A 20184-nucleotide genomic window follows, 5' to 3' on the forward strand; every position below is an offset into this window, starting at 1 on the left:
AAAAGATTTTTTGGAAAATTTCAGCCAAAGTAGTTTAGCTGTTTTTGGAAAAAGAGGCCAGGGGAAAATACATTGTTTTTCAATGTAAAAAAGTTCAGGTGACCTTCTCTCTAGAAAGGTCAAGTGCCTCTGTGTGTTAAGCAGGGATTTGAAATTTGGCAGGAGGTGGTTTTTTCATCAAGAATGTGCCTCTTGCCATCCCCGTGGAAATCTGCCAATGTTTCCTGGGTGGGTAAAGAGACCAAGAGTGGGATGAGAAGCCTGAGGAGTGGAGAATGGGATTGGGCAGGTGAGGAAAATGAGGGGGGGAAGGGTTTGGAAGACACAGACTGAAGAGGAAACACTTGGAGGTAATGGAAATCTTCCTCTCCAAAATACTGGAACTCAAGACTCCTGAGTCTCACCATTCCTCTGCTATCAGAAAATCTCTCTGAAACCGTCTGGCAAAAATCCCATTTCTCTCTAGCCCTGGTTCACACTGAAGATGACAACCTACTGCTGCTATCAGTTATACCGTTAACTCAAGCGGCAGAGGTCAGAGCCACGGATCTACCTGCTAATAATCAAGTAGGCCTCAATATGGTGCCACATGATTGAATTTCAGGAGGGGGTTCAGTCAGCTTTTTTAAATACCCAGAAAAATACCCAGAAAAAAAACTATTAAAAATCCACATTATTGCACGTGTAATAGAAGTTAGGAAATGACAGAATTAAGGCTGTCTGGGTAACTTTGATCTGACTCCTTCGTGCACGTGCATCATCGCAGAAACATAAGGCTTGAAGGGACATTCACAGAAATGTGGGGGGAACCAAATATACGCTGGCCATCCCTGACAGCAACTGAGTGGATGGTGCTCATACAGGAAGCAGCTGTTTCCTATTTTGCTTTCACTTTGTTGTTCACATGTGCCCTGTTGTGGGGTTTACATGCTCCTCAGTAAGAGTGGTGCAGCTGTATCAAGCCAAGAAAGCCACACCCATCAGCAGCTGCAGAGCATCCTCCACACTGGAGAGGACTAAGAGCGGGGACTCTACCGAGGAGAGACCATGGATAAGGCCTGACTGGGCAGTAGGGGCCTGACCCCTTTTCTCTCCCCTACAAGGGAGACTCATTGGACACCAGGGAGGGATCTGGGAAGCTTGACTGACTATCTGAATTTCTGAGACTGCTTGAGCCAACTCTCCTCTAGGAGGGAAGCAGACTATGACCTTGGCCCCAAAGGGAGGAGAGATGTATTGGTAGGAAGTGGCCCGGGAAAGCTGGCCTGAGGCATGAGTTAGAGGGCCTGAGGTACTCCTCAACTCTTCCCTCTTGGGCCCTGAGCTGGTGGAGAGGCACCCTTCCTCTGCCTCTTTCCTGGCTGGGGCAACTTGGAGAAGGATGGACTGTAAATTGACTCCCTGATTGCCTGACCAGGCCATCACCAGGTAGGGTTGCCAGATACCGTCAGAAAAAATCCCGAAAATGGCGGGGAGAAAAACTCAAAAACCAGAGACCAAACTTGTTGAGCTTTAAATTTCCGCGCTCCCTACTCCCCCGCCCAACGTGATAGGAGAAAAATGTCCCCGACGGCCTTCCATCCGAGTAAAACAGAAAATAATGGACATTTTACATGTCCAGTATTTTCTGGGTTTTTTTACCATTCAGAAGATGCAATTACCAGACTGTCCAGGCGAAAACCAGACACCTGGCAACCCTATTCCCAGGACTTTGAGGACTGATAACCGTGGCCTGCCCACTAGGCCTTCTGGACCCTAAGAGAATCTCTGCTACAGCTCCCATGGTTTACTTCTGGGATAATCTAATTGGTTGTGCCTGGCTTTGCAACCCTAATAATATTCTTTCAACATTTTAAAATATTGGTATACAATGCATCAGGGCCCTCCTCCTGCTTCCACTGAAACCAATGGCAAAGCACCCCCTCAGTAAGGTCCTAGCTCCACAATGGAAGCGCAACTGTAAAAATGCAGGCCAGTAATGTGGGAATTAGTCAGCATATCCGACAAAGAATATGTGCGTGCTTCCCTGCAAAATCAGCATAAGTCAGTACAGAAGCACCATTGTGCATTCATGCAGTCTTAGGCAACACTAGCATGGGGTCGATATTTCTACTGTGGTGTTGCTTTTGGTCTTAGGAGTTCAAGAAGACTTCCTCCTACCTTCGTAGCTGTGTACAGCTCACCTCTGATTTCCAGGGATTCTGGATTGTTTGATACAATTCAGTGTATTCTGGCAAGTGCTGGAATGTGGTACGTGTAACAAGATATTTAAGCTTTGGAGGTTCTGCAATGTGGGTTTTACAGCTATGCTTGCAGGGCTGAGGCATGTTGGCTTTGTAATGTTCTGAATGTATGTCACAGTATATATGAATCGTCACTCTTTTGCACAGTTTTTCACACATTTTGCTGCCTTCTCTGGTTTTAGCTACATAAGAAGTGCTATTTAGATCTTATCTGAGCATCAGAACTGTAAGAATGCAAATGGAACAAAAGTGTAGGTGTGAAGGGAACTCTGCCTGTCTTATTTGTGAAACTTTACCCTGACAAGGAATAGGTGCATTAATAGATTATAAAAAAAAAATCTTGCTGTACTGAAAAAAGTTACACATCCAGGTAGTATCAATAAAGTTCATTGAAAAGCCACTGGGAGGGTATATTATGTTTAGGAGTTAGTTAATTCATAGCACTGTGTGCCTAAAATAAGGTATCCAACTGTTTCATTCTGAGTCATCTTTGTTCAAATAGTATTACATAAGAAGAATATTATTGTGAACTCTAATAGATCTGCCATATTCATTTTATTATACATTAATACTGTACTAGAAAGTTTATAGAAAATTACACTTTAAAAGCATTAACAAAGCAAAACAATATTTCAGGTACAGTAACTCTGATTGTTGTAAAATGCTGACCTTCCTGATTATGCTTTGAAATAGTCCATGTCTTTTTATTATCATTTTCTCTCATGCAGTTTGTGCTGTACTTATGTAGCCACAAACATGTGTTTCCAATTATCTTAGTCTTTCAAACTCCCTTTGTATTCAATGGCAAACTCTTTTTTTAGATACAGCTCCTCCTCCCATAGAAGTTAACCCTCCTTATGCTGCAGATAGCAATGGCTGTTGATTCTAAAACCATTCTTCATTTTATTTAATCAAGAAACCACTTTAAAAATCTCTTAGAGAAGAGTTTATAAGCTGTTAACCTCTCAGCACATTTTATGAGACAAAATGAAGTTTTCAGATTGAAGTCATGCAAAGAATACGAGAGAGGGGGAAAATATCCTATGTATCCGCTACAATACATTTTCTAACGATCATACAGTCAAGGATCTAATGTGACTATTTACTACTATAAGTGTAGATGTTCTAGACAACATCTCATTTTCCTGCTTATGTACATACTCTCCATTACCTTAGTATGTGAGTGCCCCACACAACTGTAAATGTATTTACTCTCGCAACACTCTCATGAACAGGGGAGTGCTATTTCCCTTATTTCACAGCTAATCTCGCTTAATGTCAGTTTTCTAAGGGTACGTCTACACAGCAGGGCTAAAGCCAAAATAAGCTACGCAACTTGAGCTACATCAATTGAATAGCTTAAGTTGAAATAGCTTATTTCGGCTTTTGGCACCATCTACACAGCAGGAAGCCTGAGAAAGAGCTCTCTTCCTCCAGCTTCCGTTACTCCTCGTAAAATGGGGGTTACAGAAGTCAGAGTAAGAAGTCCTCCATTATGTTGAAATAACTGCTTGTAGCATTATTGTTACTGCTTGTAGTGACTATGTTATTTCAGAATAACGTCAGTTTTTCCAAAATAACACTGCTATGTTGACGTACCCTAAGTGACTTGCCCAAGGCTGCATAGAAGCCTGTAGAAGAGCAAGATTTTGGACCTAAGTGCTAGCCAGTGACCTAACCACTGGACTATTTTTCCTTCCCAGGATATGGACGCTAGGGTGTGATATGACATTCGCTTACTATGGCACTAAATGGAGCCCAATTATCCATTCAAGTGTATTGCCTGTGACTGAGGGGAAAAGCACAAGATGCATCAATTAAAGTGAGAGGATAACTTGCATCAGAAGGCCTGTGTGGGTGCCAAGGCCATGGCTGCTCTCAGGAACAGACAAAGGTGTATAGGAACTTTTATTATAAAGCATTATGCTTGTAAGGAAATTAGAGTGGCTATCTGAAAAGGGGCGTGCACAGTGAGAGGAGGAGCGTGGCATGTCTTTCCCTCACTAGCAGCCATGCTAGCCCAGAGAGTAAAGAGCCGGAGGTAAAGCAGACAGAGAGAGCTTTAACTCTCGCTTTGTGTCCTATGGCCCTCGTCCATGCATGTGCTGTGTAGCTAAAACAGATGTGCCCTCATCATACTACACTGCAGTGCTTGAAAGCCTCAGACTATAACTCAGCAGAGGGTGTCTGCACAAGGAATGGGGATGCAGTTCTCCTAAACCAGTGTCACTGTTTCAGCTGGTGAACACATGTATATCAACACAGAGACACATTGAGGACCTGAGCGACAAACAGCTTCTGCCAAATTGTTTTGGTTTTTGTAGTCTAAGTAACAGATTCTTATCGTGCAGGTACAACGAATAAGGACAGGAAAGACAGGAGGAAAGACAGGAGGAGCTATCAATGCACATTCCTGTGGCACAGAGGCTCTCAGAATGTACCTTAGCTTTTATCTTGCTGAGTGAGTGCTCTCTCCTGTGACAGCCCCTGTGATTGTTCTATTTTGCTTCTCTCCTGGAGCACCACATACCTCTACAGGCTGGTCCCTCATCCCAAGCACTTGATTACAGGAGAGGAATTGGCTGGGTGCTGCAATGCTGTTTTTCCTGTTTGACTTTTTATCTTCCTGTTCTCCTTACATGACAGCCCTAGGCCCCTGAAGCTCCTGTCACAGTTGTCTGCAACTTTGCAATACACTACTTCGGTATTTTTCATGGCTGTTTTGTTTTTAGCACTCTTTCCATAGAGTATCTTTTAGTGCACTCTTGGGTTGTCAAGCTTTGGGTCCTAAACATATATGTATGCACTCCACACATATGTAAACCTGATCATCAAAAATTGTTGCAACCACGCAAAATGAATTATTTTATGTTTTAAGTATAAACTTCCTAGCTGTATGTATAAAGTCACTGCTCATATTATCTTCCTTATCCACATTTCTAGAGGCAATTCTTTCTGCCTGTCCATTGAACTTCTCTAAGATAAGGGATATTCTATATTGTATGTTTGCTGTGAAACACAGTCATGTGACACTTCAATATTTGCCAACTTTTACAACTTCAAGGCAAGCTTCATAATATCAGGCATTTTTCTTAAAGCCTCTGCTCCAGGGATCTTAGTTTTAATTTTTGTTTTTTAAAAGTTTCAAGCCTTTTTTTGCCTTATTGTGGGGTAAGCCTTGAAAACATGACTTAAGTCAGTGTTTCTTAAACTGTGTTCTGTGGAACATTGGTGTTCCATAAACAACTCGCAACCTCTTCTTTGTTTTTGTTACTTCTTTCTTTTTGTCTTTTTTTTTTTTGTCTGACAACAATTTTTTTGAAAAAAAAATTTCATAGGTGTTCCGCATAAAAAAATATTATTGTTTGGTGTTCCGTGGTCTCAAAAAGTTTAAGAAACACTGGCTAAGTGCACCACAAAGGACTGAGAGAGAACCCCAATGTTTGGCTTTAACATTATTAGCTTTTTTAAAACCCTCATTATTTGTGTAGGGCCTGAGTTCTGATTTTGGAATGCTTAGAGTTTTGCAATACTGTAAATGTTCTTTAAAATCAGCCAATGGCTATATGACAAGAATCAATTTTTTCTATGAGTTCCTGTGAGGGACAGCAAAATGAAAACACACACGTGGCCTGAGATTCACAGGATGTCATATGAAATATTTTCCTTCTTCTGCATAGCTGTAAGTCCAAAGTGCATGATACAACAGAACAGTGACTGTACCCTGCTTTTAAAAATTCCTAAAGTAAAAGTTACGTTCTGTTACTAGTAAGCATTTAGTAATATGTTGTACTATGATATGTTTGTTCACAATATATAATTCAACCACTGCATGTCTCTGTATCTTGTGTGGAGTTCCAGACAGGTTGTGATCCCTGGCAGACAAAGCTGGAACTCAAGTTGTGGGGAAGTCTGTGAAAATTTAGTTGGCAGCTGTTTATCAAAGAAAAAAAAAGCAAGACTACTTCAGACAGATTGTGGTTCTGTGCTATGTATTATTACAGTAAAGATCATTAAAATGTTTAGTTTGAAACTTTCTCTGAAAAATTGCCTCTTCATGGAAAATTGTTTCATGGTATCTTGAAATTTCCCAAAAGATAAATCCTCTGAAAACTGTAGGATGTATACGGGAAGAGAAATGAGTTTCCACTATGCTTTCTTCTCTCTCTACCCCTTCCGCTTCTCCTTTGAAAAAGGGAGGGTGGGGGGGGGGGGGGGAAGGGAGAAAAAAATTCAGTCTTTGTATCTCACAGAGAAAAAATAAGTTGGAAAGGAAACATTTTGAATATTTTCATGAAAAATACCATTTTGGTCATCTTTAATTATGATATTTAGTGAAACCTGTAACGGTGAAACAAATTATCTTATTTTCTTGGTGCATTTTGCAATAGTCACCAAGGATCAAATGTCATTTGGTAATCAATTTCTAATTCCTGCCATTCCATAATACTGAGAGTTAATATTTGTTTAATTAATCAATGTACAAACATGTTGTTAAACCTGTTAGAATACTGCTTCTGTTTTATTTCATTGATTGAACCATGGGGCAAATAGTAACATTTGTTGTTTAATATAAAAGCACATGGTGTGCTGGTGTATGAGGAGGATTTGGTGCTTTTGTTAACGCAAAATGCTGCCAGCAGGGAGGCTAATCTTAAACCTAAACCTCCTTGATTGCTCATTTAGGAAAGAGAGTAGCATAGTAGAACTGGCAGGGATTGCTAAGCAAACATCTTAGCAAGTGAAAGACATTGTGTACAAATATTTTATTGTAACAGTAAGAAATCCGTACAGCAGCTAATTGCTGAACTTTGTGATCCAAATACTGTTTATGGCTTCCGTTAAGCAATGTTAGTGTTCATGCAATCTGTCTGTTTTCTAATAATCTTCTGTAATGGTTTGCCTGAGTTGGTGTGTGGTGTTACAAATCCAGTATACAGTCACAGAGTAAGTGTATTTATGCACTACAAGTGTATTTCAAAATAAGTTATTTCAGAATAATAACTCCCAAAATAACTATTTTGAAATAGTACGTCCACACTACAGGGAAGCCTCGAAATTAGTCCAAGGCAGACGCCCCTAAAATGGATGTGCTACTTGGATTTAGAGCCCCAGGAAGCACTGGGAAGTAATTACTTTGAATGGCCCTGGGAAGGAGCTATTTCAAAATAGCATGAGTGAAGCATCCATATTGCCGCTATTTTGAAATAGCAGTTTCAAAATAGGTGTTATTCTTCATGAAATGAGGGTTTATAATTCTGGAATAAAAAGCCTGTTATTTCAAAATAATTTTGAAATAGCAGGCTTTCTGTGTGGATGCTCACATTATTATTTTGAAATAACATGAGTTATTTTGAAATAACGCTGTAGTGTAGATGTGCCCTAAATGTGGAACCCCATTTCTTCACTTCATAGTATTCGAGCGGACTTCTTCTAGTAGTCATGAAGTGGGCTGAGATCACCAACTAAATATGCCTGGCCAAATTCAGAGGTCTGAAAAAGAGAGTAAAATAATTACATATTTGTAAGTTAGGAGTTTTCAAAGTGGAAACACCATATCATAATTGATTGGTGATGAACATACATCACCCCTCCAAAAAAAGTATAGTGTGTTTTTGATTTTTAGATTTTCATTCTTTTGACAAACCCCCTCAAAATTCAAAGAATTTGGATGAAAATAGGAGAGCAAACAGGGTTTTTTAGTCTTTTTTCCCCCCAAAATTGATGATCTTCCAACTATTTGTACTAATATGTCTCGCAGTTTCAATCCTGAAAATGATAGAATTTGGAGACTTTGCTGACTTAACTAAATTTTTTTAATTTCTATTACTTTTGTTAAGTCTTCAGTGATAATTAATTAGGAGAGTTGTTCTTTCTGTGTCAGATACAAAGCTGAACCATCTTGAATGTCATTACATTAGAATTGTCTACTTCAGTTTATAGTTTTTAGAGTATGTTGTTGAAAATGTTTAATCCTTTTCACCAGCTCATTAGCATTTGAACATATTAAGACCTAGGGATGGTGGAATAAACCAAGTATAAAGCCCACATAATCCAGGCATGTTATTGAAAGTATGTGATACTTTCTAACGTAGTGGAAAGGAGTTTCACATCTGTGTTTAATAAAACGTTCGGCTTTTCTGTGTCTGTGATAGTGGATGGCTTGTAGCAGTGTGGTCTTCTAGGAAGTTTACCCTGTTTTCAGCTACAGTAATTAGGCTGGCAATGGTTTCAAGTTTTTGTTCTGCTCTATTTCCAACATACAGACTTTTTCCTCGTGATTTATTTTTTATCAGTTTTATCATTCAGTCAGCTTTCTTCCCCTTTCCTCTCCATCTGATTAGGCCTATTTGTAAACATTTCAATCAAAACTTTTCCAGATTGATTATTGCATTTTCAACAGAAGAAAATTGTGCTTTCCACAAAAAAAATCCAAGTTTTAATAAAAAAAAAAAACAATCCTCCTGCCACCAGTGTTTGGCAGTTTTCAGCTGAAAATATGATGATTTTGGGTTTCTTGGTGAAAAGGCAAAATTTTCCATGGAAAACTTCAAGGAAAACTATATTCTTCAGTTTTGTTGCAATTTTCCAAACATTTCTATGTCTGTCTATAACCCCCGTACCTACTGGGTGTGGTTCACTGTCCCATGTAGTGGCACTTAGACCAATTATAAAGAGCAGGGATGGGGGAACCTAAGGTCCAGGGTCCAGATGAGGCCCCTGGCTTGCCTGGATCGGGGCCCCGAAGCTCAGGGCTCAAGGGGAATATAAGGAGTGTCCTTCTCTTTCTCAGTAGGGAAGCATGTCAGTGAGAATCTGTGGGTCAGTGGCCCCCAACCCAAAGAAGATTCCCCACCGGTGCTACAGTTTAGCTGAGCGCCAGCTGGCTTTATAGCTCAAGCTGTAGAGGCTTCAGTTCTTCCTGTCAGCAGTTATATGTCCATGTGGACAGGTCCCCGATTGCTGAGTAGCCTTCATGGTTAGGTTGCTGAGTAAGCATGTGCGGGGGGGGAGTGCACTGGCCCTCTGTGCTCCTTGCCCATTAACTCTGAACCATTCTGTTCAAGCCCTTAGGTTTGAGGCATGGCCCCAAGAGTCTAGATTCCCCTTACTTGGGGCTTCTCACAAGGTTACCCCCTATTCCCAAAGTTCCCTACTAGTCAGCCCCAAAGATGAAGGTGGCTACAATCCCATTTGTGGGTAGGGAAGAATGAAATTGGCTCAAGTCTTGGCATCTTTTATTTTGTCTCTTTCATTATTATTTTGTCCTTTCTCATCCTGAGTGAATTATGTCCTGCAAAAGGACATTTGTCTAACTCTGACAGAACTGTCGCAGCAAATTATAGGCCTTCTCTCCTCCCCCAGTCCACTGCCTACTAGAGAAGGGTATAAGTCTTCAAATAAAAATGTTTTTGTTGAGAATTCTGATTTTGAAAAAATGCCATTCTGTGTGAAAACGTTATTTTTCACCAACAAGGTCTTATTCACTTGTCATCCTTCCTCCCACCCCAATGAGATAGTAAAACTCTAGTTTTATGTTCACTTGTATCTCTCATGATCAGCTCTGTAAACAAACTCAGTTCTTGCTTCCATGCTTGTACAATGGTTGTTGTTTTGGGTTTTTTTCGGGAAATTCAGCAAACTTGGTGGTCTCGGTACATCCTATTCCACTCGATCCCAACTCAGGGCCCTAACAGTAGTGGAATGGTCTGCCATTGAGTCAGTGAGGATCCCAACCACAACATACAGACAATGGCTCAGGCCAAGCTCTAGCCAGACTGAGACTGACTATTCCTGGGCCACTTCCTTCCCTCGCTGGAGGGTCAGTCAGCAGGGGGTCCTCCATCTCCCTGCAGGTTTGAGCCAGGTGTAACTGGGCATGCCCGGGGCAGCAATCATTGGAAATGCCAAAGTCGAGGCTGCAAAAGGAAGAACAGATACTCCCAAGACTGAAGTCAAACCTCCCAACCAGTCCCAAACTGTGCTTCTGATCCTCCACACTGGTTATCAAGAAGCAAAACAGACATCACATGGCTTAATCTTAATCATAAAGATTGCATTCTACCATGCATTCTACCATGCCTTTTATTGCATTCTACCATGCCTTGCTGAGTCATAAGGCCTATCCCTCGCCTTTTTTCAGTGGGTCAGTTGAATAGCTGATGGTTCTTGCTGGGCCACCAAGCAGGCTAGGCAGTGTCACCCAGAAGCAAAGCACAAGCGATACAATGCAGATATACATACATAGCCACACCCCAAAATACAAAGGTGATACAAACATATCAATGTGATTATCATACTTGCCAGGTTATAACATTTATGCAGGTCTCTTACATGGCATATCTGGCATCACTCAGTGCCACGCTACAATATTGATATTCATAATATCCTAAAGCGGGGGTGGGCAGCCTGAGGCTCCAGAGCCACATGTGGCTCTTCAGAAGTGAACATAGGTACCAAATCCAGGGCTGGAGCTACAGGTGCCAACTTTCCACTGGGCTGGCAGGTGCTCACTGTGCAACCTCCAGCTCTGCCTTAGGTGCTGTCCCCCTCCACCCTTTCCCCTAGGATCCTGCCACTGAGCACATGTTTCCCCCCTTCAGTGTCTTCCCCCTAAGAGAGAGCTGGTCACAGTGGGCAGGAGGAAAAGGAGAAGGAAGTGCTGACCAGTGGAGCTGCCTGTGGACGGGATGTGCTGAGAGTGGTGGTGGGGAGATGATCAGGGCTAGTGACATAGAACTGTGGCTCTTTGGCAATGGGAATGGTAAATTCTGGCTCCTTCTCTGATTTAGGTTGGCCACCCCGTCCTAAAGTGTCCCCCAAATTCCATACAGCTTCACACAGGGCCTTGCTGGGCTTCGCAGCAGGGTCAGCAGCCAAGAGAAAGCAGGAGCTTTCCGCCTCCCTCAGTGTCCCAGTTCTGACTGAGCAGGAGAGGAGGCAAAGTTCTGGTGGGAGGGAGGAGACAGGCCTAGTTCCTCCCACTTAGGCAAGGAGAGTGCTTTCTCCCCCTCTGGGTTGGAGGGAAACCAGCACTTCACTATATAAACATACAGATATACCTGGGATTTCTCTGAAAGAATACTTCAGCTAGTGCAGAAAGTGGGTACCCACCCTCTGTGCCAGGTTAACTACTGAAAGCATATTACTCCTATGTCCAAAGCCCATCACTGGCTGGATGATATCCAGATGCTAGTTATCCTATAAGCCCACAAAGACACAGGGGAGTCCAGCTACCTCAAGGACAACCTTTTGCTTTCTAGCATGCCATATGCCCTGTACAGATTCAAGGGAGATGGGGACAAAGCATTCTTAGCAATAGGTCCTGGCCTTTACAATTAACACCAGAAAGTCACCTAAATTTGCACCTGGCTGCTTTCAGAAAACATAGTATGGTTGCAATTGTGCAAACACACATGTGTTTATCCTAAAGCATGTGAATATTCCCATTGACAACAATGGGACCACTCACATTTGAAATGTTTGACTATAAGCATTTGTAGAATCAGAGGTCCATTATGCGCCTACTTTTGCACAACGTTCTAATGGTTCTTTAAAAGCTACAATTGCTCAGGGTCCTAATTAAGTTTGTAGCCAATAAAATTACGCAACTATAAGAAACAGCAAAAAATCCCATGAGAAAATTGTACCACATGCTGTTTTCATGTGCTGCATAGGAAAATAAACCAAAAAAGACAGATCAAAGTATTTATTGGGCAAAACTCCCCTGCTTTCATTGATACTTTATCCTAGAAGCTGCAGAATTTGATTTTGAAGAAATTGACAAAATATAGTAAAGGTATTTTTTTTAAATATCCCCTATTCCTTTTAAGAGTTCTCTCATTTTAAAAAAAAAAAACTATCCTTTCTCCAGTCAACAGAATAATAAAATCATAAGATGATACCTGTAAAGTAGCACATAGAAGGCTGTATAATCAAACGTTACAGCAAAAGAAAAGAAAAACTAAAAATACAGATGGCGATAAAGCAGAGAACTTAGTAAATGAACATAGCAGCATAGACCAGACAAATTTATCCTGCTGCTGCACTCTAAGGCTACAATATAACTTATTTTTCAAAAAGGAATATTAACCTAACAAAAACTGCACAAAAATGTAATTAAAATGTCTCCATGTAGTTTCAAAAGCAACAGGCTCAAAAAGAATCTCAACAGGGTTCTGCTTGCTCAGACAAACACATAATGAGGAGCCATTTAGACTTTTGAACCCAACTAAACAGATTACATTGCAAGGAATGTCAGATTTCAGTGTTACCAGTCGTCAGGGAAAGAGTTAACTGGAGACGCAGCATGTTAGTTGTATCTGTGGAGATTATGGAATGTTTATCCAGTGATCAGATTTCCTGTTAAGTGTTTGGATTTCCTGAAATCCTTGCTATCGACCCAAGTGCTGTCCATTGAACAGACTTTTGTGGATTTTTTTTTCTTTGTGCTCACATGGCAGGCTTTCCTTCCTGCTCTCTTCCCAGTTATAGTGCCTGTGTGTCCTCACTGCTCAGGACATTTATGGATCGAAATCAAAACTTTTAGTTCCAGAAGTCTGTGGACCATTGGAAATTGGATTTTTTTTTTAACTGGAAATAACAATTGAAGAAACATGGTTTCTTTCGGCAGCCCATGCGAGAGGATGTTTTAGCCTAAAATGGAATAATGGCCTTAGGTTTGTGGAACAAATTTGGAATGGGAATTCAAACTGCACAAGTGCTGGTGAGTTGCAGTATGCTATGTTTAGGTGTGGTTAGTACTGTACAGTACTTAGACAAAGACAAGGTGTGAGTGTGTGTCCATTGAATCTGACTGCTAATCGCATTACAACAAACAGATCCATGACATTGAGGAGATAGTACTTCTCTGGATTGGAAGTGGGTGTGAAGGGTATACTGGTGAAGTCCAATTTTTAATTCCCTGGAAATATATGCATGCTGAATAATATATATAGAGCCTGATTCTGCAAGTCCTTACTTTTGCAAGAAACCCTTACTCACGAGTAGAGTGATTTATTTTTAAGAACTGCACAGATAAACAAGGGCTTTAAGGAGTTCATCCATGTATACGTTACTTAGAAAAGCATAATGTTTTGATATTTGCATAGTGTGATTCAGGAGATTTTTGTTCAAAATAAGAATTAGATAGATGTATTTGTAATTATATTCCTAATAAATCATCTGCATGTTATATACCAACTTGGTTTTAAACATCAACAAGAACCAAGGTGACACTTTTTTCCTGTTGTCTTTTCAAAGAATGTTGTAATAGAAGCAAAAATGTATTTAGTGAAGCTGTATTGCAGGGGCAAAAAGGGGGCTTCCTTTTGTCTGTAGCAAATGAGTTGTGCCATGTAATATGGAGCTTATGATTAAACTTCATTTCAGAATGCGAGGTTGCATAGCAGCTTTATTAGTTTTATGTATTTTTAATTAAACCCAGCTTGCAAATTCAGCAAGCCCATGGTCTCAAAGTCAGTGAGTCAGCATCTGAAAGGAAACCTTAAGGCCTAATCTTGTACTTCTTGCTCAGGCAAATCTCCTCAGGAAATCCAGTGGGTGTTCAGCCTGCACTAAGGGGGCAAATCAGACCCATAGAAATGCTGTGTTATTGGAAGTGTATTTTACTTTGTCCTTAACCAAGTGCTATAGTTACACTGAATGCTTCTGGGTTATGTGAATTAGTTCAAAAATCTTTTAGTGGGAATGGGGGATGAAAGTGCCTTAAATTGCTTGGATATTAGGAAGCATCTGTGCTAGAGGGAATTATGTGTAATATGTTTACTTGAAATATTTACAGCTCAGCATTGTTTTCACATTGGAATAATGGAATGTCCCTGAATTTTAAGATATGGTATTGCAGGTCTGGGGCAGTCAAGCCATTTCAAAACTAAAACTCTCTGGCTGTTTTAGTGAGAAAATACTTTCCCATTTACAAACTGAAAGAAAGCACTCACCCCCTTTCAAGTTTCGCATTATAAATCTTACTGTGTGGAGTCCTTGAAGAGTCTAATCACGTTTTGTTTTGTTTTGTTTTAAATTGGTGCTTCCCCTGCCTGTGAAACACCTTAGACCGGATCTTGCAGTTTTTCTGTAATGCACTGGTTTCAATATGAGTGAGGCTTGTGTAAATGAGATTGTCAGGATTAGGATCTTCTCTTTCATCAGTCTGGAAAGAACGCCATTTTTATTTTCTTGTGATGCTGAATCGAAAGTAGCCAGTTTTACACATGAGAAGTTGAGATTTTCTTTCAAAGTTGCGTGCGTTGAGCTAACTCCTTTCCAGAAACCCATACTCATGTGAGTAGCCCTTTGGAGCCAACAGAGGTATGAGTAAGGACTTCTCATCTGCGAAATGGTGCGCAGAACTTGATCTTTGGGGTTCCACTCTGCAGTGAAGGCTATACACTATTTTGGTTGTGTCTATATGCATGACTGGGAATAGAGCAGAATAAAGAGGAATATCTTCATCTCCTTGTTATGATGTTCTGTCAGCAAAACTCCTAGCAATACCAAAGCAATACTAAATCCCCACTAATGATGTCACTAATGATAGATGATCTTCAGAAAATTCATAGGATGAGTGGAGATAAGCATTGAAAATGGGGACTTTTACAAACCCATTCAAATGTCTTGAGTTTGAAAATCTGGTGGACAGTGTCATAAGAACAGGATTTTCTGTAGAAAAGCTAGTATTTCTGATTTTGATTAAGCTGGAAATACTGTGGGACAGCCTGTCTCATAGTGTTTTGGTATTTCCTCTTTTGCTCACACCCAGAAAGAGGAAATGCAGACGCACAAACTTTATTTATTTGTGTATGTGTTCTTTTTTCTCTGTGTGACTTTTTGTCTGTTTGTTTCAAACCTTACAAAGTTTTAAAATTCAGTTTGGTTTGGACTTCATGAATTTGTTCAGCGCTTTGTTTATTTAGCTGCACCAAACCATCTTCCTTTAACTACAAGTGATTATTACATTAGCTTTATTTAAAAAACAAAAAAAACAAAAACTGTGTTGTGGTCTTGGTCCAGCTAGCAGTGGCCATTTGCCAACCTAACAATAAGGATCATACTGTAGTAACTCAGCCTCTGAAAATTCCTAAGTGACAATGAGCGGAGATCAAACCATTCTGTTATCCTTGGAGATATTTCCATCAGGTCATGGTCTTTTAAATTTATTCTAATGACCACCAAAATACTATACAGTTATAAACAATCTACTTTTACATATATGAGGCACTCCTCAACTCATGCACTCATTCTGTGTCTCTCATTCACTGTTGTGCCTGCCAATCCTGCTTTTCTTGTTGTTGTTGGCAAGAGCGAATAAACAGTTTTGACAGGCAGAGTCCTGGAGAGTCAACTTAATACATACAATGATGTCTCTCTGCTCAGACAATCAATGCGCCAGAGTAACTAAACTATTCCAACTAAATTGTTTCTCATATTAAAAGCTTCTAACTCTTTCTGTCCTCTTTGTCTTATGGAAAAAGAGTAGGATATGATTTTTGTGTCTCTTCTGGCCTGAAGATCGTTTTTATCTTCAACCAGTTTTCTACAATTTCTCATTTTCATATTGTGGAACCTATTGTTTTTAAATGGCCACACAAACTTCAAGTGAAATTCCCACACTTGTGGGCATTTCAGGCACACAAAGGGGGTAGGTGATCACATGCCCTTGTAGGTGCAACTGGGGAATCTGAATGGAGAAATAAGGCAGCTGATGTTGCAAAACTGTCTCTCTGTACAATTAGGTTCATTGCATGAATATCTGAAGAGGATTAGGCTAGGTCTAGACTACAGGGCTTTATTGAAGAAGAAGAAGAAGAAGAAGAAGAAGAAGAAGAAGAAGAAGAAAAAAGCTACACAAATTGCGCTCCGCAATTTGTGTAGCTTTTTCCGATCACTTTTGCAGAAGAGACTTTTCTGCCATTTGGCCCAGTCTAGATGGGGTCAAATAGCAGAAAAGCCCCCTCTTTCAGCAGCGCCCATATGCCTCGTGAAAAGAGCACGTTTGCTCTTCCGCGAAAAAAAGTGGAAGAGCAAACACGTTCCTTGGACGCGGCGGGGTTTTTGCGGGATACCAGATGTATCCCGCAAATACCCCGTAGACTAGATGTAGCCTCAATGAGAATCGGCCCAGATTTAAAGTAGGCTCAGTGGTGCTGAGTGGAGAGTTTTAAATATATCAGTGTACTTCTGCTTCTGCACTTGCCCTTTGATTCAAAATCCCCTTTCTGGCTTTAGGAAGCCAAGGTATCTCAGATGCAAGGTAGGAGAGGACACAATATACAGTCTTCATACCATGTGTCAGAATAAAAGGAATGGAGTTAGCACTCAGATTGGAATAAGTTCAGTCTTGGTATTCGCCCCACAAACTAAGCTCCTCCTACATGAGACGGGCTTGTTTCTAGGGTTCCCTGTAGGATTTGTGCGTCTCTATGTTTAGTTCCCTCTCCCTAGAAAGAGTGACTCGGACATTATATTTTCTTCTATTTTAGCTGGAGTTAAAAAAAAAATCTACCACTGTGAGTCAGCAGAAATTACTCTGCATCGTTATGCAGAGTAGCACCCAGAAACAGGATGAGTTTCTAGAAGAATGCTGTATCCCTAGGCGGATTCAGAGACCCTGCCACTGTGTTAAAGGGAGAGCGGATGACCCAGACAACACAGAATTGGTAATAGGAGCTAGAATCTTTCAGCTATGTCATAGGTCACCAGCCCAAAATTCTCCTAGTTTGATTGGGTCTGATTTTGTGAAGTGCCACCCCCAACTTCTAGAGCACTTGAGGATACTTGTTGTCTCACAGAGCCTGATCCCATGGGCACACCGGGCCAGATCCAATGCCATGGCAGTCAGTAGAAAGACTGCGACTGATTTCAGTGGTCTTTGGATCAGGCCCATAGTGGCCACACCATTTAATGGCTGTTTACCAACAATCTTATAACTCTCAGGTGGCATTGGCCTCCTGGGATCTGTGGGTGTTTTCAGCATAGTTTTGACAGATAGATGTCCACATCACACACCCAAAATCCCACAATGCCATCACTGTCTCTCATGTTGCCATTCTCTTTGGGGAACCAAATACTGAATGGAGACAAAGAATGAACTGTCATTCTCCCTGATAGGTGGCCTGTTTAAGTCAGGGTAGAAGGACATGGGCAGATCACTATCAAGAAGCAGGTGCATGCTGACAGTATATGTCCTGTGGACAGCAGCTAATTGGTTGCTGCTAACTAGGATTGAGGATGGAGGTTTGCCAACTTACACCAGCTGATCTAGCGCAGGATGTTGATAGCTCGAGCTGTTGAACAAAGCACCTTTCACCAGCATTACATTTGAACAAACTGTCAATCACAACAATCAGTGTTTTCTTTTCAATGGCTGCTCGCTGTTTCTAAAAGTCAGGAGGAATCTACTGATTTGCTTTGCCCTCTCTATATATCACCAAAAGCAAACAAAGAAAACTTCCTCCCCCCACTCACCAAGCCGGTATAGGTATTTGCTGGGGGAGAGGGAAAGAGGAGGTTAGAGGGCTCTACATAGTGGTTAACCACTGAACAATTTGAAGCATTTGGCTAACTCAAAAAAACCCATCTCTAACATTTGCAGCCTTTAATTATGTTAACAGGAAAGGAGTGTTTGTTGGTTCTGCTAGATGCACTGTAATACTGCACCAGGAAGCTGTACACATCCCACGACAAAGCTCCTGATAAAATGAACTCATTTTATCCTTTGGAACCTATCTTCCGTCTGCCCGCTAGGGCAAGGCCCAGCTGCTCTCCAATGTCAAAGCTATATTGTGTTTCTGCTTGGCATCTCACAGTGAAACACGTAACAGGAAATGAAACTAGGAGAGAAGAAAGAAGAGTATTTGTTACTCTGCCTCCTACACCCTTTCTGAAGTCGTTCTCCCTCTTATAACAAACTAAAATTTAAGAATATTTGTTACAAAGCTTAATGAAGGTGAGGCTGTGGAATAGTCTCTAGTGGAAGCCACAAAAGCAGGAAGCATTCCTGTTTGGGTGAAGGGGTGAGCTAAATGCTCTACGAGGTTTCTTCCATCACTAATTTCTAATTAATTGGTGGGGCAGAGTGCAAACAAAACATAAATATTGTAGCTGGACACATGACTTTGGGGTAAACACTCATACACTTGCATGGTGCTTCAGTCGCACAGCTACTATCCAGGTTGTAAAGAACTTAGATAAAACACTAAGGCTACGGATACACTGTAGCCTTCTTCCAGAAAAGCTTATGCAAATGAAGCATGGTATGGAATATCATTGCGCTTCATTTGCATAATTAATTAGCAGCCGTTTCTGCGCAAAAAGGAGTTGTGTAGATGGCTCCATTTTGAACAAAAAGCCCCTCTTGCACAAGAGTCGTTCTTCCTTGTTTTTTCAGGAAGAATGGCTCTTGCGCAAGAGGGGGGGTTTGCGCAAAAAGGAGCTATCTACACTGCTCCTTTTTGCGCAAAAGCCACTTGTGCAAAAGCGGTTGCTAATTAATTAGGCAAATGAAGCACGGCAATATTCCATCCACTCTTTGTTTGCATAAGCTTTTCCGGAAGAAGGCTACAGTGTAGCTGTAGCCTAAAACTTAAGGTTGTAAAATTTCTCTCAGTGGAGCAACTCATGAGAAATCTTACAATCAGCGACTGTAACTAATATAAACATCACTTTGTAGATCTGAACCTGGGACCTTTAGAGCCTAATGTAGGAGCCTCTACAACTTGAGCTATAAAGCCAGCTGGTTCTGAGTTTAGGCTGTAGAGCTCACTCATTCTTATCTCTCGCTGTAAGTTGCCTAAATGCCACTACATGGGCAGTGAACCACATCTACTCGGGGTGGTTTTTCCGAAAAAACTTCAATTATGTCCACTATGCAATAGCATTCTTTCGAAAGAAAATTGAAAGAACAGAGGGGTTTTATGACATTTGTAAACCTCTTTCGACAAGGAAGAAGCCTTTTTTCTATGAGGAAGAAGAGCTCTTTCAGAAAAATGTGTGTGGACAGGGAAGAGGTAGTTCTTTCACAAGAAGAGGAAAAAGCACAGGTGCCCTAGTGGCCATTCTGCCCATAGTAATCACAGCTTGCTTGTGAGAGAGAGTCCAGACTGAATCGATGCTATCTTTCGAAAAAGCAGATCACTTTTTCGATGCACTTTGGCAGTGTGTACGTTCTCTTTTGGAAGAAGTTTTTTCGGAAGATCTCTTCCAGAAAAGCTTCTTCTGAAAGAAGCCTGCAGTCTAGACATAGCCCATGTGGCGGTTACTCTAGTCTACTGTAAAAGGAGATTTCCATTTGTAATGCAGGCACACATGCTATAGACAGGACTGCCTATCCTTTGCTCTGAATCTAGGTGACATTTTGCAGGCACACTTTAAAGAAATCAGCCATACAGACTGGCTATACTGGTAATCTCCCTTTGCCAAACAAGGAATTCAGCATTTAAAATAACCCAATAATAACTCAGCAGCTAAAAATGTGTCTCCAACCTATATGGTCTCCCACCAAAGTCCCCCAACATCTCTCAGCTCAGTCCCTAAGGCTATGTCTACACAGAAGTGTTATTTTGGAATAACTGACATTTTTCTAGAATAACATAGTGCAGGTCTACACCACAAGCCTTTATTTCAAAATAATGTCAAGCTGAGGGACTTCTTACTCCAATTTCTGTAACTCTCATTCTATGAGTAAGGGAAGTCAAAGGTAGCGTGTTCTTCCTTTGACTTCCTGCTGTGTAGACAGTGCAAAAAGCCGAATTAAGCTATTTTGACTTGTTACACAATTGACGTAGCTGAAGCTGCGTAGCTTAATTCGAGTTTTGCCCTGCTGTGTAGACATGCCCTCGGTAAATGTGCCTTGAAGCATGCCATTAAGGTTGTCATGGCTCCTTCCCCACTCTGGCATGACAAATGCAGAAGTGGGGGCCAG

At 41.0% G+C, this 20184-nt stretch overlaps 1 protein-coding gene and 1 long non-coding RNA gene across 5 annotated transcripts in view; one reads left to right on the forward strand and one right to left on the reverse strand.

Moving 5' to 3' along the window:
* ASAP1 (ArfGAP with SH3 domain, ankyrin repeat and PH domain 1) overlaps positions 1–20184 on the forward strand; it is a 306096-nt gene that overhangs the window by 44193 nt on the left and 241719 nt on the right. The window contains exon 1 of one of the 4 annotated variants that reach the window (XM_014573856.3): positions 12604–12969. The exons of 2 other annotated variants lie outside the window; for them this stretch is intronic. The gene's annotated coding sequence lies outside the window, so the exon portion shown is untranslated. Of the gene's footprint in view, positions 1–12603; positions 12970–20184 lie in introns of those variants that run through there. One more of the 4 variants, XM_075920138.1, reaches the window with a different exon arrangement.
* Positions 1–20184, reverse strand: part of LOC102461723 (uncharacterized) — an 83649-nt gene that overhangs the window by 36746 nt on the left and 26719 nt on the right. The gene's annotated exons all lie outside the window — the stretch shown is intronic.

This window comes from Pelodiscus sinensis, chromosome 2 (genome assembly GCF_049634645.1).
Source record: "Pelodiscus sinensis isolate JC-2024 chromosome 2, ASM4963464v1, whole genome shotgun sequence".
Lineage (NCBI taxonomy): Eukaryota > Metazoa > Chordata > Testudines > Trionychidae > Pelodiscus > Pelodiscus sinensis.